The following is a 15,817-nucleotide window of genomic DNA, read 5'->3' as shown; positions in this document are numbered from 1 at the left end:
ATGGTTAATTTCCCCATTCCAATCCGGTCCCTCGCCTTTCCCTTTACTAGAGTGACCCTCCAGTGACATCAAGTCCTGTAGGGCAGTGAAAAGTAGAGTAATACAGTCAGTATTTTAGAAACTTTGTATGGCAACAGATGACTTAGCACAGCGAGCATTTCATTGTGTATATAATGGTCGAATTAGTCTGCTGTACTCCTGACACTCATGCATTGTATGTTAACTATACTTCAGTCAAAAATTAAAATTAAAAAAATCCTGTGGTTCTTCGACAGCAACCACAATTCTACATATCATCTTTTAAATCTACCTCTTCCTCTGTATTGCCCCGCCCCTACGCTAGGCCAGGCTCCTGCAATCCCATGTGACCTAGTGCAACAGTATCTGATTTCTCTGTCTCCGCCTCTTCTGGATTCACTCCGCACCCTCCAGGACTGCACGAATCCTTAAAAGGAAATTCCGTCCAACGCTACGATTAAGACCAAAGGTTCTTAGTGTGAGACAGACCCTAATAAGTCTGTGTAGAGTCGGGATGAATCTCTGTTTCACGACTTAAAAACACCACTGTGTAATGGGGGGAAAAAGTACTTAAAACCCGTAAGATTTTCGGAGGCTGAAGCAGGATGAGGCAGCACGCAAAGCACTCAGGAAGGGACCTGGCAGAGCAGGCCTAGACAAATAAAGGCCCAATATCATAGATCTTTATTTTTAGCAAAATCACCACTTCCATCACTTCACTCTCCAGCTCAAAAACATTCAATGATTCCTCATTGCTTGAAAAACAGAGGACGGTACTGACATTTAAGACCCTCCAGTCTGAAAGCTCACTTTCCAATTTATTTCCAATGACGTTCCAAACCAGTACTTCCCAAACTTAAACATACATAAGAACATCTGAGGAGCACACGGTTAAAAAATGCAAATGCCTGGGGATGCCGGGGTGGCTCAGTCAGTTAAGCGTCTGCCTTCGGCTCAGGGCATGATCCCAGGGTTCTGGGATCAAGCCCCACATTGGGCTCCCTGATCAGCAGGAAGCTTGCTTCTCTCTCTCCCACTCCCCTGCTTGTGTTCCCTCTCTCACTGTGTGTGTGTGGCTCTCTCTCTCTCTCTGTCAAATAAATAAATAAATAAAATCTCTAAAAGAATAAAATAAAAAATAAAAAATTATTTTTAAGAATGCAAATGCCTGGGGGCACCTGGGTGGCTCAGTCAGTTGAGACTCTGACACTTGATTTCAGTTCAGATCATGACCTCAGTGTCACTGGATCAAGCCCCATGTCAGGCTCTGAGCCCAGCAGGGAGTTGGCTTGAGATTCTCTCTCCCTCTCCCCCTCCCCACCCCCCACTCTCATGCTCTAGCATGCTCAGGCATGCACGCGCTCTCTCAGATAAGTAAATCTTGGGGGGGGGGGGGGGAAGCAAATGCCTGGGTACCAAAAATTCAGAATGCTGAAGTAGGGCCCATGCATCAGCATTTTCTAAAACGCATTCATACTGATTTGGATACAAGTAGCCTGTAACCTCAGTTTGCAAGTAAGTGTCATAGCAAGGTAAAAGCAGGCAGTCTTCTCAAACGTCGAGCCCGTGCATCCACACCTCTGCTCCTGCCATTTGTACCACATCTGATCCACGGCACCTTCCACCCTATTCACTAAGCACAGAAGGGGCTCTGCCCTCTCCTTGCTCTGAAATCCTAAGCACTCTATCTCCCCCACTCACTTCAGAATCCTTCCAGTAACACCTGGTTTGCTGTCTGACTCCCATACTGCTACTTAACTTTTCATGTTATTTCCCCAAGTCAATTTTACCATCATGGACAAAAGCAATACCCTGACAGGAAATTATATGCTCAATATTTTATATTTAATTTAAGAAATATTTGATAGACATGTAAAATTAAATCTCCTCTTTTATGTGTACTGACTTGCTGACTCATGACTCAATGTGCCTTAAATGGAAAGTAAACATTAATGAAACAGAAAAATTCATAACCAAATTCCATAACCAAGTTCTGTCCTAACACCCTCAAAATATGCAAATGATACCCTACTGTATTTTGTCCCAACTCAGGCTGAGAATCCATTAATCATAACCTATATTCCAGAATCGCCTGCTTCCTGAGAAAGGAAAAAAAAAAAAAAAAAATACACATGCCCCTCATTTGTACTCGAGACTTTAAGGTGAAAGCTCACAGTTGAAACAGGAGACTAGAAAAATAGTGGGCAATGGTTACTAGCCAAAGGACATGTTAAATGCACAGATGCCATTAGTCCACCAAGTAATGGAACATTCTCTAAAAGGTTACTATGTTCCACATGCTATATTAAGTACCCTGGGGTACTCCACTCCATCAAAATGGGAGTCATGAGGGACATCTGGGTGGCTCAGTTGGTTAAGCAGCTGCCTTCGGTTCAGGTCATGACCCCAGCGTCCTGGGATCGAGTCCCACATCGGGCTCCTTGCTCGGCAGGGAGCCTACTTCTCCCTCTGCCTCTGCCTGCCTCTGTCTGCTTGTACTCACTCTCACTCCTCTCTCTCTCTGACAAATAAATAAAATCTTAAAAAAAAAAAATGGGAGTCACGAGAATAAAAAGACTAAGCTCTCAAAGATCAGAGGAGGTGTGGAAGACGGATAGGTGACAGGTAGGAACTGACCTGGCAGAGCTGAGGAAGTCCCAGTCTGCCTGCTAAAGGGGACCTGAACAAGAGGCAAGCCAGCCCACCTCATGGAGCCGCAGGAAAGCCAACAAGCTGGAGAAAAGCATCATAAAGACAGGAGAGCAAGGTGCAGAGCTAAATAAAGTAAGTGGGCCCCGCCAACCCCCTCCTCCCCCCACAACAGAAACCACGTGTGTGCTCTCTGGAGAAATGTGACTAGAGACACTCTGGCCTCCAGAGCCCAGGATGGGAGGGTGATGAGGAGGAGGATGAAAACAGGAGACTCAAGTTCAGGTGTGCTTGCTGCAGGCACATGGTGGGCTTCCCCGCCTCCAAAACAGGCGACTGGAGGCGTCTTCTTGAGAGAAGCTGAAGGGGCACCCAGGGAAAAGTTCACAATATTTGGGATCCCCCTCATTTCAAAAGCTGCCCTGCCACCCCCAGCAATGCCCACCACTCAAGAAAATCCACTCACACAAACCGCTTCTATCTTAAATACAAGTGAACAAGCAAAAATCACTGGACTTGTGAGGAAAGCCTACAGGACTAATCATAGAAACCAAAATATACCAAAGAAAGGAACTCTCAGATACTCCAAAGAGGCTTCTCAGAAAAAAAATTAAAAAATAAGACAGCCTCAGAGAGGTAAAGCAGTAACAATAATAAATGCAAACATTTATTTAGCACCTACTATTCCCCAGGCACTATTCAATCCTTTACACATGTTAACTCATCTATACCTGAGGTAGTATTGTCATCTTCTCATTGTGTAGATCATGGGTCAGCAAATCACAACCCAAGGGGCCAAATCCAGCCTGCTGTCCGAAGAATGATTTTTACATTTTTAAACAACTGGGGGGGGGGGGGGGAGATATGCTGTGACATGTGGAAATCACATAAAATTAAAAAGCCAGTGTCCATAATTAAAGTTTTACTGGAACACAGCTATGTTCAATTGTTCACGTACTGCCTGTAGCTGCTTTAATGATACAACAGCAGGGCTGAGTAGTTACTACAGAGACCAGATGTGATGTTCTCATGCCTTTATGCTGATCACCACACTACAAATCTCTGCAGACAGAAGTCGGCATTTCAAGTGTCTTGCATGTTGCAACGCTTATTACCAGTGATATCTGTCATGCGGAAACAAGAAAAGAAGTAGACTTTGATGTCAAGCCTTTAGCAGAGCATAGATCATTTTTTTAAAAATCTGATGAAATGTCAAAGCGTCGTGTCTGTTATGTAACAGCATCGTACTTGTACCAGAATACCATACAGGAAGACATGACCAGCTAAGCACTCATCACAACAGACTGACAGGCCTACCACGGAGCACGACCAGGAGAGCTAACAAATCTAAAACATGACATTTCATCACAGCAGAGTGTCTTCCCATCAACAAAGGATAAAACTGAGACTGCTACCAAAGTAAAGAAAGTTCCGAATGGCTCACGTGTTAACCAAACAAGAAAAGTCACAGACCAATCACGAGTTAAACTAAACCGTGTTTGATTACAGCAAAGAAATGTGTCCAGAAAAAGTAAACACCTTTCAGACCAGTTATTCAGTGAAAATAGCTGTTTAGAGAGCAGTCTGTATGCAACAATTACAGCTCAGAATATTTCGCCCCAGAATGGAGAAAAATACTAATTCAGTACAACCTGAAGTAGAATCTGCTAAGACGCGTAATAACTGATGGTAGTAAAAATGCATGTGAAGCTAGGCGCCTGGGCGGCTCAGTGGGTTAAAGCCTCTGCCTTCGGCTCAGGTCATGATCTCAGAGTCCTGGGATCGAGTCCTGCATCAGGCTCTCTGCTTAGCAGGGAGCCTGCTTCCCTCCCGGCCTCTGCCTGCCTCTGTGCCTACTTGTGATCTCTTTCTGTCAAATAAATAAATAAAATCTTTAAAAAAAAGAGACATGTGGATGGATAAATTAACAAACCTTGTGGAAATGCAAGGTGTCTAAAACCTACTCGTTATTCACTGTATAATCAATGAGCAGGTAGGTGGCAAAAAATACCTGAATCTACCACATTACTGAACCAGTTACAACAGTTAACTTCATTACTTTCATGAACTTTACCGCCATCAGTTCTATGAAAATTCCATCAGAAATAGAAGCTGGGGGCGCCTGGGTGGCTCAGTGGGTTAAGCTGCTGCCTTTGGCTCAGGTCATGATCTCAGGGTCCTGGGATCGAGTCCCGCATCGGGCTCTCTGCTCCACAGGGAGCCTGCTTCCTTCTCTCTCTCTCTGCCTGCCTCTCTGCCTACTTGTGATCTCTCTCTGTCAAATAAATAAATAAAAATCTTTAAAAGAAATAGAAGCTGAATATCCCGATTCTGTCCTGGCTTAGCCAGGGTACAGTTTTTATGAAAATTTTTCAAGCTCAGAGATGAGAACGAAATTTTTCTGAAGAACCTCGCTCAGTCACTGTTACTGAACACTAAATGGCTTTGAAAATTCATTTTTGCTGCAGATTTGCTCATATTTATCGGTGAATTCAACCTAAAATTAAAAGGCCAGTAATACTTCCACATAAAATTTGCACTGAGGTAGTCATTTCACAGGACAACTGACACTGAGTCGCAAGTGATGTTGGGCTGCCTTACACGCTCAGCATGCTATAAAAAATTAAAATGAGATGCGAGATCTCCAATGCCACACAAATATGTAATAAATGCATTTTCCAAAATCAAACTACATTTCCAGCATTTTTCAGACCTCAATACAAGTTCCACATTTCAAAAACCATTTAACTGTGCGACAAGAAGCTTCTACCTAACCCTCAACTGGAAGAGATGAGTGATCAATGTGATGATTTGCTAAAAGGTTATTATCAAAAAAAGAATCTAGCAGAATTCTATAGATACTTTCCAAGTAATAATATGCTCCACTAAAACCCTATGTTCATGGACTGACATCAGTATTTGGAGGTACCATGTAAAAAGATACTGTCAAAGCAAAATACAAAAAAATCTCATTACAAACCAACATTAAATATGATCATTTGTGATCAATATTGACTACTGAGGTTTAAAGTTGTTACACCCTCAGGCGCCTGGGTGGCTCAGTGGGTTAAGCCTCCGCCTTCGGCTCAGGTCATGATCTCAGGGTCCTGGGATGGAGCCCACACTGGGTTTTCTCCTCAGCAGGGAGCCTGCTTCCCCCCCCTCTCTCTGCCTGCCTCTCTGCCTACTTGTGATCTCTGTCAAATGAATAAATAAAATCTTTAAAGTCAGTATACCCTGTTAGACAAAATGTTATCCCCTTCTTCTCAGTAGCAAAACTTATTACAAAATAAATTATCAACCATTATTCGTATTGTATTTTGAATTTCATCAGTAAAGAACTTGTGAAAAATTCTCCTCTCCCATTACATAAGTACCTGTATAACAGCCTTCATTTTGCCTTTTGGCCTACGAAGCCCAAAATATTTACAATCTGGCCCTTTACACAAATATCTGCCAACTCTTGGGCTAGACAAATAAACTGAGGCAAAGAAAAATTAAGTGACTTGCTCCAGACTACAGTTAGAAAGTGGCATACCAGGGTTCACACCTAGGCAGGCTGGGTGCAGAAACCACTAGGCCACATTGCTTCCATGAATCAAGAACAAGATGTCACAGAAAAGGAAACAGCTGAAGGACAAGAAAGGATACCTGACAAGCCCTTTAAAAAACTGGACAGAGAGAAGATAAGATCAAAGAAACTTCCGTAATAAAGAACAAGAGGCAAACATGGAAAATGTTAGTAACAGGAACTCCAAAAACAGAAGAGTGTTAAGTCAAGACACTGCCTAGCTGGGTGTGAATGCCCACCTCACACGCACACCAGAAAGCCGGGAGGCCTCTGGGACAAGAACCAAACAACTCCACGCTCATGGCAACAGCAGCAGCCACAGCAACATCCTGCATTGGTTTCCTGGGCCCCAGTCCCCACAGGCCCTTCACAGTATTTGATAAAAATCAGTACTATGTTCATGAAAAAATACGCAAATGGGGGTGGGGCGCAGGGAACCCAGGTAGATTACGGGGCTCAGCAGTGAGCAGTATTTATGTACTCCTAGCAAGGTAAACACTGAGCACTAAATTAGCCAAGAATTCTCATGTCTCTCTACTAGAAGGTCTGGAAGGGAGGGGAGGAAGAGGAAGAGCACCTCACCTACCATAACAAGGAGTCAACAGGTGTCAGCCACAATGGATAAATCGAAAAACAGCCACTGAGCCGTATGACGTATACACATGGTTAAGGGTGGTTGACTCTGGGAACTAGACTACAAAGGCTACAAAGGACAGGGAAGACAGGGTATGGCTCATTTTTTATAATATGCCTTCTGATATTATTTATCTTTTCTAAAACACAAGCATTACTTTAAGTAGAAAATTAACTCTTAAACAAATTAGAGAGAAAGTGCTTTACTATCCACTATCATGATCACTGATTCACATAAACAACTCAATGTGCAAATACCAAAGAGCAGTGCAGGGTTGAAAACACAAACTAGCATTACCCAAGCTCTATCCCATCATGCTTATGTAAACACAGGGGGTCTGTCATTATTGCCTGAGAGCCCACTGTGTAGCCAGCACGATGCTAAGTGCCAAGATTGCAAATATGAAGAATGGAATTTATTTACAGTTGAGTATAAGATACAGCTAAATCAACATGAAATTGTAATACAGCAACTATTCAAGACTCAGTGAAAGCTTCCCAGAGGTCAGACCACAAAAGCTAAGACCTGAAGGATAAGAAGGATTGGCCTACTTGGATGTGGGGTTCAGAAAATTGTCCAAGCAAAGAGAACACTAGGTATAAAAGGCCTCAAGTGAAGACAAAAACAGGCAAGGGTCCACTTAAGGAAGAGAAAGAAGTTCAACAAGGCTGGAGTAGGGAGGGAATCAGAGTGGAAGCAAAAAAGGCCAGAGCGCAAGCTGATGCTTGATGCTTTACAACAGGAAGACTTCCTAATGGGCTTCTACTTTGCCCACTGGAACTGTAAGAGCACACCCAACCCTGAGGCTTGTAGATCAGAGAACTCTTCCACTATACACTGATGATTTCAAAATATTTAAGTCCAGTGCAGAATGTTCTTGAGGGTACCAGACCATTTATCTAATTGCATGCCATGCATCACCATCCGGACCCAGAAATCAAGGACCACACCCTAAGGATGACAGAGTAAGAAACCCAGTCCCCTGTGACACTGGAGCCACCACACCAGCCCTGGATTGTCAACCTGGACTTTTACATGAGAAACAAACATGTTTAAGCTATTATTCAATCAAGTGTCTGTTACCCCCGGCCAAACCTAATCTTAACTGAAGCAGGAGGCTTTAAAAGTGTTCCAAGGTGGGGTGCCTGGGTGGCTTAGTCGGTTAAGCGTCTGACTCTTGGTTTCAGCTTAGGTCATGATTTCGGGGTCGTGAAATCGAGCCCCGAGTCAGGCTCGGCACTAAGTACGAAGTCGGCTTAAGATCCCCTCTCCTCCTCTGTCCCTCCCTCTGATCCCCTGCACGCTCGTTCTCTCACTCTCTAAAATAAATGAATAAATCTCTTAAAAAAAAAAAAAAGGTATTCTAAGGCGAAGGGTTACAAGAGATATTCTGAAAGAATTGTTAAGATTCAGTGACTGAACCAATCTAAAAAAGAAATTATCAGCCATATGACATACAAAATGTACACTGTTTAATTCTTCCAGTGTCTTTATTGAATTAACAGCCACTTTTAGTGTCTGCATTTGTATTTTCTTATTTATTTTAGAGCAAGTGTGGTGTGCCCGCTGGGTGAAGGGCAGAGGCAGAGGGAAAGACTCCCAAGCAGACTCCACACTGAGCCTGGAGCCCAACGTGGGGCTCAATCTCACAACCCTGAAATCATGACCCGAGATAAAACCAAAAGCCGGATGCCTAACCAACTGAGCTACGCAGGCACCCAGCATTGTAAGTTGAGATATAAGTGACATGTAGCACTATATTAGTTTCTGGTGTACAACATTACAGTTCCCTAGGTGTATATTGCAAAATCGTCACAATTAAGTATAATTAATATCCATCACCATACATAATTACAATTTTTTCTGATGATGAAAACTTAAAAGATCTACTGTTAGCAACTTTCAAATATATAATAAGTATTAACTACAGTCTCCATGCTGCACATTACTCCCCCAACCTAGGACTTAAAATTACACGTTTATACCTTTTGAGCACCTTTACCCATTTTGTCCACACACCCAGCCCCACCCCAACCCCACAACCCTGGCCTGGTGTCTGCATATTTAAAGAATATGATAAAAATTAGATAAGATCAAAAAGTACCAACCAAACTTCCTGAAAGGAATGAATTAAAAAAAAAATTCTGTTAATAAGACCTATTTGTAAAGCTGTTCTCAACCCTACTAGCTTAGGCTATTTTGACTAGTGATAATAATAAGTAACAGATGGATAATTTACACACTGTTTACATGCAGTTTTTAAGTAGAAGTTCAGAGCATTAGCTCCACGAAGAACCTTCTAAGGGGAAACGAGTTGAGAGGCAGGAGCAGACAGCGAACAATTCGCCTTACACTTAACTAAGAAGTGGTACACCGAAACACACCACCATCACAGCTAGGACCTTCATACCCGGACATGGTCAAGGCCTTGAGAGCTAAGGTGGAGTGCACAAACCCCTCAGGAAGTAGGATACCAGACTAGAGGACTTCCTTAAGTCCTCTGTACCTCCCAGACTCAGTCTTCTCTCGGTCCTGGGAAAGAAAGAGCAGCAACAGCCATCAGGCCCCTTACCTGTTCAGGCTCACAGCCCTTTTCAACCAAGTCACAGAAAGAAAAGTTGAGAAGGAGCCTCAACTCGAAGTCTTTCTGGAGCTCATTCTTCCTGCATATTTTCTCACTTTAAGAGTCTTTCTGGGGGCGCTTGGTGATTCAGTCAGTTAAGCATCCAACTCTTGATTTCGGCTCAGGTCATGATCTCAAGAGTCGTGAGAGTGAACCCCCACGTCAAATTCTGCACTGAGCGTGGAACCTGCTTGAGGTTTTCTCTCTCTCTCTCTTTCTCTCTTTCTCTCTCTCTCTCTCTCCCACTGACCCTCCTGGCAACTCCCTCTCTCCAAAAACAAAAAAGTCTTCCTGTTGGATTGGGGGTGCCTCGACCACCCCCGGGACAGAGACTTCTCAATGGGAGCACAGGAGCCATCACTGCCCCAGACTGTCCTATGACTTCAAGAAGCTGCTGAGCATTACATACGCTCTGATTACAAGTATACAGTACTTAAAAAACGTAAATACAAGGAGACCAAATCTAAATACAGAAAGACTTTACACATTGCTTTAATGCTTAAATCACTTTTAAAGGTTTCATTTTACCAAAACCTATACTGCAAGCACACAGGAACTTCTTATGTTGGTCAAAGTCACTGAAAAGGAAAACGAAGTGGTCCTCTCTATTGCTAACCATTCCCATTACCTAAAGTGAAAGACAACACACTGAATTTGTAGCAATAAAGGAAGCCAACTCAAGGAATCAAAGCTCAGCAAAATGTCCCGTAACACACTATGGTAGGCAGAACAATAGCCCCCAAAGATGTCCATATCCTCATCGGTGGAACCCGTGATTGTTAGCTTACCTGGCAGAGGGGATTTTGCAGCTATAATTAAGTTAAGAACCTTAGGATGGGGGAAATTCTCCTAAATTATTGATCTGATCACACGCGTCCTTAACCTTTCCCAGCTGTGATCAGAGACCTACTACAGAATGGGCGAAGAGATGCAATATTGCTGGCTTTGAAGAAGAAGCCCAAGGGAGGCGAGCCAAGGAATACCGGTAGCTGGAAGAAACAAGAATACAGATTCTGCCCTTACAAACCTCTAGAAAAGAACACAGCGTTGCAGACACACTGATTTTAGCCAAGTAAGACCCATTTTGGACTTCAAAATACAGAACTTAAAAATAATGTGTGTTGTTTTCAGACACTAAATTTGTGGTAACATATTACAATAAGCATAGAAAACTAATATATGCATGGGGCTTGGGTGGCTCAGTCAGTCAAGTGTCATAACTTCAGGGTCCTGGAATCAAGCCCCACTTAGGGCTCTGTGCTCAGCGCCAAGTCTATTTGTCCCTTTCGCTCTCCCTCTGTCCTTCCTCCCCCTACCTCATGCCCTCTCTAAAATAACATCTTAAAAAAAAAAAAAAAAGAAAACTAATACATAGTAAACTTGTAACAATATGTGAAAGTATCTAAAAAGTGTAATCAAATTGCCCAAATATTTAGAGCAATGAGACATACGTTATTAGTGCATGTATATTTCACTTTTTAAAATTTGCACAGGTATTTCACTTCTATTTTTCTCCTGCTCTCTTGCTGCTCCTGCTCTCATGAAAACTCCATCACTTAAAATGCCAGCCAAAGTGACAATTCTTTGAACTTTCTGTAGAAGGATGAACCATATCAACCAAGAAAATAAGAGGATAACAGGAAAAAAAAATCAGGAAACAATTATACCATGTTTTTTAGAGAGTCAAACATCAAAGTGTTTGCACTATGTAATTTCCTTGTACCAAATGGATGTTACATTTTAAAAAATAAGTCCTTCTAGGGACGTGTGGGTGGCTAGTGGGTTGAGCCTCTGCCTTCAACTGGGTCATGATCTCAGGGTCCTGCGATCAAGCCCCGCATCAGGCTCTCTGCTCGGCAGGGAGCCTGCTTCCCCCCACTCCTGCTTCCCTCTCTGCCAATTTGTGATCTCTGTCAAATAAATAAATAAAATATTTTTTAAAATAAATAAAAAATAAGTCCTTCTAAATATTGATATTAAGAGCTTACTATTAATTTTTCTATATGAGATAATGGTAATGTGGACATATTAAGAAGAGAGGGACTCAACCTTCTACAGATATACACTCAAATATTTACAAATGAAATGATATGCCTATGGCCTGCTTTAAAATAGCTGTGAGTGGGGATAGGAATGGATAAGGAAGATGAAAGTAAATGAGCCTGAGTTACTAATCATCGAAGCTGGGTAATGAATGGGTACATGGGCGATATTAAATTATTTCAATGTTTAAGCTTTTCTGTATTTAAAAGTTACATAAACAAAGTCCCTGGACTCTCTCATAATAATATAGACTCAATATATTTAACAGTTGAATCTCCTTCTCGTGACATTGCCCCCCTCAACTCTCTGCCACTCAAGCCACCTGCAATTTATAGTTCAATCGATTATTTTTTAAAATCAATTATTCTTAAGTCCCCAACTCATTTTACCCTATTAACCTTAAGAGTTTCGCCAAATCACTTAACCTCTAAGAGCCTGTTCTTCATCTACAGAATGGCAATATTTATACTTGGTCACTCTGAGATGCCAAGAGATAATCTAAGATAAAAATTACAAAAAAGAATGATCATTCTAGAAATCTATATTCACAAATTTCATGCTCAGCAGCAACCATTCCCCTACTCCTATAGATCTCTTCCCTCCACCTCCAGTTTCCTTCTGGCGCCCTCCACCATCAGACCAAAGGCCTGGGATCCTCTCTGAGATAACACTCCCCTCCACGGAGTCCATCCCCCATGTTTTCACAGCAGCTTCTCTCTACGCGCCTCTCCCTCCAACCTCCCGTCTCCCCTTCAGGGGTCCCACTCCATGTACACCCCTATACGGTTTATTCTGTGTACCCCATTGCCGGCCCTATCACAATCACCCCAACATTCCTCTACCCCCGTTCAGTACTTCCTGCTATCAGCTTGATCGCCCACTACTACCACCAGCTCTCAAACATCTGGGCTAACTTCCCACCCTTTCGGTTAAAACACAACTGCTAGGTGTCAGGAAGTGGGAATGGGGGAAATAAAGAGAGACTGTTAATGAATACGAGTTTCTTTTTGCGCGATAAAAATGCTGTGGAATTAGACAGTTGCACAACCCTGAGAATATGCTAAAAACTACGGAGTTATACTTTAATTGTACTTTTAAAGGGTGAGTTTTACGGTCTGTGAACTACTTCTCCAGAACAATGTATACCTCAAGAAGGAACGAAAAGGAAAGAAAGATCAACACTGCTGCTCACCCTGCCCATTACACGCCCATTTGTCAGATCCACATCGCCCCATCTCCCGAAGCCTCTATCTACCTGCTCTTCAGTATCCCCCCAACTCTTAACACTAGACTCGGACAGAGGTCCCTCTCATTCTTGACTAACACACTCCCTCACCCTTTAAGTGCCCACTGTGCCCTGAAAGGGGGCGGGGGGAAGATGCGGGCGGCTCTCGGGGCCCAGGCACAACCCCTCCACGGTGGCCCAGTCCCCCACTGGCAGGAAAGGACCCTCTCCCCCGTGCCAGCGGAGCTGTCCCGACGACGGGATGCGTCCGCGATCCCGCTCCGACAAGGGGCTGGGGGGGCCCCCGCCAGGCTTCCAGGGCCGCTCCGCTGGGGGCGGCGCCACAGCCCACCTGTCTCAGCCGCAGGGCAGATCCGCTTCTAGCTCCACCGACACACGAGTTGGTGGCCAGGGGGGATCGGAAGAAGCCGCCGTCGCCGCCGCAGCCAGGGTGGTGCACGCCGGCTCAGGCCTTCATGATTCCACGTCTCTGCGGCTCCGGCTTCAGCTCCGGCTCGACTCCGGCTCGGCTCCCGCCCCGGCCGCGTCCGTGCAGAGGCCTGGAGGCGGGGAGAGAAGAGGGAAGCGGCAGAGAACGCCGCTGGGGACCGAACGGCCGGGCGCGCTCCGGCGGACGATCACGTGGCGCGCGGCGCGCAGACTTCTGGGAAATGTAGTCCTTCAGACGTTGGGCGTTCCTCCACCCTCTTAGCGCATCCAGGGCAACGGCAAAGCCACGTGGCAAATTCGAGAAGCGGCTAATCCCTCTTACAGATCGCTGGATCGCAAGCACCACACTAGTGGTGTGACTTAGCTTTGTTAAGGCCCCTGTTTTTTCCAATCGGATAACCATCCCAAAGTCAGGAGTTCCGTGTCGGGCTCTGAAGAGTTGGAAAAAGGAAAATCATTTATCTTGGGGGTATTATTATTTTTTATCTCTATCTTTATTCTTTGCAAACCCTTGTGTCCAGAGCTGACTTCCAGAAAATAATTTTTAATGAAGGCAGGTAGTAGATCTATAACTAACTGCACCATTTACAGAAAGGGCAGGTCTTATAGGAAAGAGTATCAATACAGTGCAGTTCCCAAAAAATGAAATTCGAAGTGAAATGAGACTGTTACCAGACAAACGTCCTTGAGTTTTTCCCATCAGCTTCCTCTTCTTAAATAAATGCAAGATGATGATAATTCTTCTCATATAGGACTATTGCCGAATCAATAACAATAATTAACAAGTCCCATTATGTTGTTTTCTATGTGCGGTACATTGTTGTTTCTCCAAATAACACCGAGATAGATATCACTATTACTTCTGTTTTACAGTGTGTCAAATGCACTCTGAGAAGTACCATACAGATCTTCTATGTACTTTTCTGTCATCTGTTGCCAATAAATTCCCCGAGTTTACAGATTATTTCAGGAAAACACACTAAAACACAAAGTACCTGAGAGCCTAGCTAAGAAGAGGTGGGCACTACTATGTAGCCATTGTAAAGGATACTAAGGATACACGCTCATGATATACCCAGCGGAAACAATATGTATAGTATCCAATTTTCATAAATGAATTATGTTTATGTTTACTATATATGTATATACACACACAGTGGGGGGGGAAGGCTAAAAGAATATTAACAATTATAAACTTTGAGGAATGAGATCTCGTGTAATTAAATTCCGTTTTTCCCTGTTTCCTATTTTTCCTGCAATGAATATGTTACATCTATAGTTTTATAATTTTTATTTTTAAATTTTAGCAAAAAGAGAGGCCCCCAAACCAAACTCAAAGTACTTAATATTTTTGCCTGTACCAAGAATTACACCCTCTAGCTACCCCAAAATGATCTAGAAATAAATGTGAACCTCTCTTCAGAACTAGCTTTATAGACCAAGAAGCAACTTATCCTACTTTAAGGCAAACTTGTTATTAAAATTTAATGTCCCCTCTTTTTAATATTTTGTGGATAGCTTGAAATAAAAAGGGTCTTACCAGTGTTCCTTGGTAAATGTTATAATACTGCTAGGCAATCATCATAAATCAGAGTGTTAAATTAGGAATGGTTTTCCCAATGTATGAACCATGAGTTGGGTAGCAATCTTTCACAAACCTTTTATTGTACATGTAATGTGCTAAGTATTATCTTTTGTCACCATCTCTCAGCACTGCCAGAACCACTGTCATTGATAACTTTGACCAACTTGATTACATCAGTGTCAGGTTAGTGCAGAAACACTAGCAGGAAAGACATGAAAACCTACTAAATGCAACTGGGTGTCCTGGTTGGATCCTAGAATCCAAAAAAGGCAATAGTGGGAAAACTTATGAAATCCAAATGAAGTCTGGAGTTTAGTTAAGGGTGTTGTACCAATGTTAATTTCCTAATTTTGACAAATGTGTTACTGTTATTATGCAAGATACTAACATTAAAAGAAACTGGGTGAAGGATATATAGGAACTCTGTGCTTTGCAACCCTTGTGTAGATCTAAAATTATTGCATGTGGTAGGCAGAATAATGGTCTCCCTGAAGACATCCACATCTTAATCCCCAAAACCTATGAGTTTGTTTGGTTACATAGCAAAGGGTTAAGATAACAGTAGTTTACTAATCAGATGACTTTCAAATAGGGAGACTACCTAGCGTTATCAGGGCGGGCCTAATGTAATCACAAAAGTGAAAAGTAAGAGGAAGTCAAGAGAGTCCTATATATGGCTCTGCAGATGTACAAGTCTCTGCCCTCAACAAGGAGTCTGCTTGAGATTCTCTCTCTCCCTCTGTCCCTCTCCCATTCCTGCTCATGCACTCTCACTCTCTCTAAAATAAATAAATACATCTTTAAAATAAATAAATATGGCTCTGTAAGAAGATGAAGTGATGTAGTGTGAGGACGAGACATTGCTGACTTTGAAGATGGCAAGACCCTGGGAACATATGCAGTGGCTTCTAGAAGCTGAAAAAGACCAGGAAACAGATTATATCCCCTAGAGCTTCCAGAAGGGAACCCAGTCTTACCAATACCTTGATTTTAACTCGGTGAGAATTGTGTCAGACTTC

General features: G+C 43.0%; 1 protein-coding gene across 2 annotated transcripts in view; it reads right to left on the bottom strand.

Annotated features, from left to right (window-relative positions):
- The window catches only part of DYM (dymeclin), a 332,115-nt gene extending 318,706 nt beyond the window's left edge, over positions 1-13,409 (bottom strand). Inside the window, exon 1 of one of the 2 annotated variants that reach the window (XM_082699258.1) lies at positions 13,116-13,409. The gene's annotated coding sequence lies outside the window, so the exon portion shown is untranslated. The remainder of the gene's footprint in view (positions 1-13,115) is intronic. The other variant, XM_082699257.1, reaches the window with a different exon arrangement.
- Positions 13,410-15,817: the final 2,408 nt, after the last annotated feature.

This window comes from Mustela nivalis (assembly GCF_964662115.1).
Source record: "Mustela nivalis genome assembly, chromosome: 14".
Classification (NCBI taxonomy): domain Eukaryota; kingdom Metazoa; phylum Chordata; class Mammalia; order Carnivora; family Mustelidae; genus Mustela; species Mustela nivalis.
This window is presented reverse-complemented; position numbering and strand designations above follow the sequence as displayed.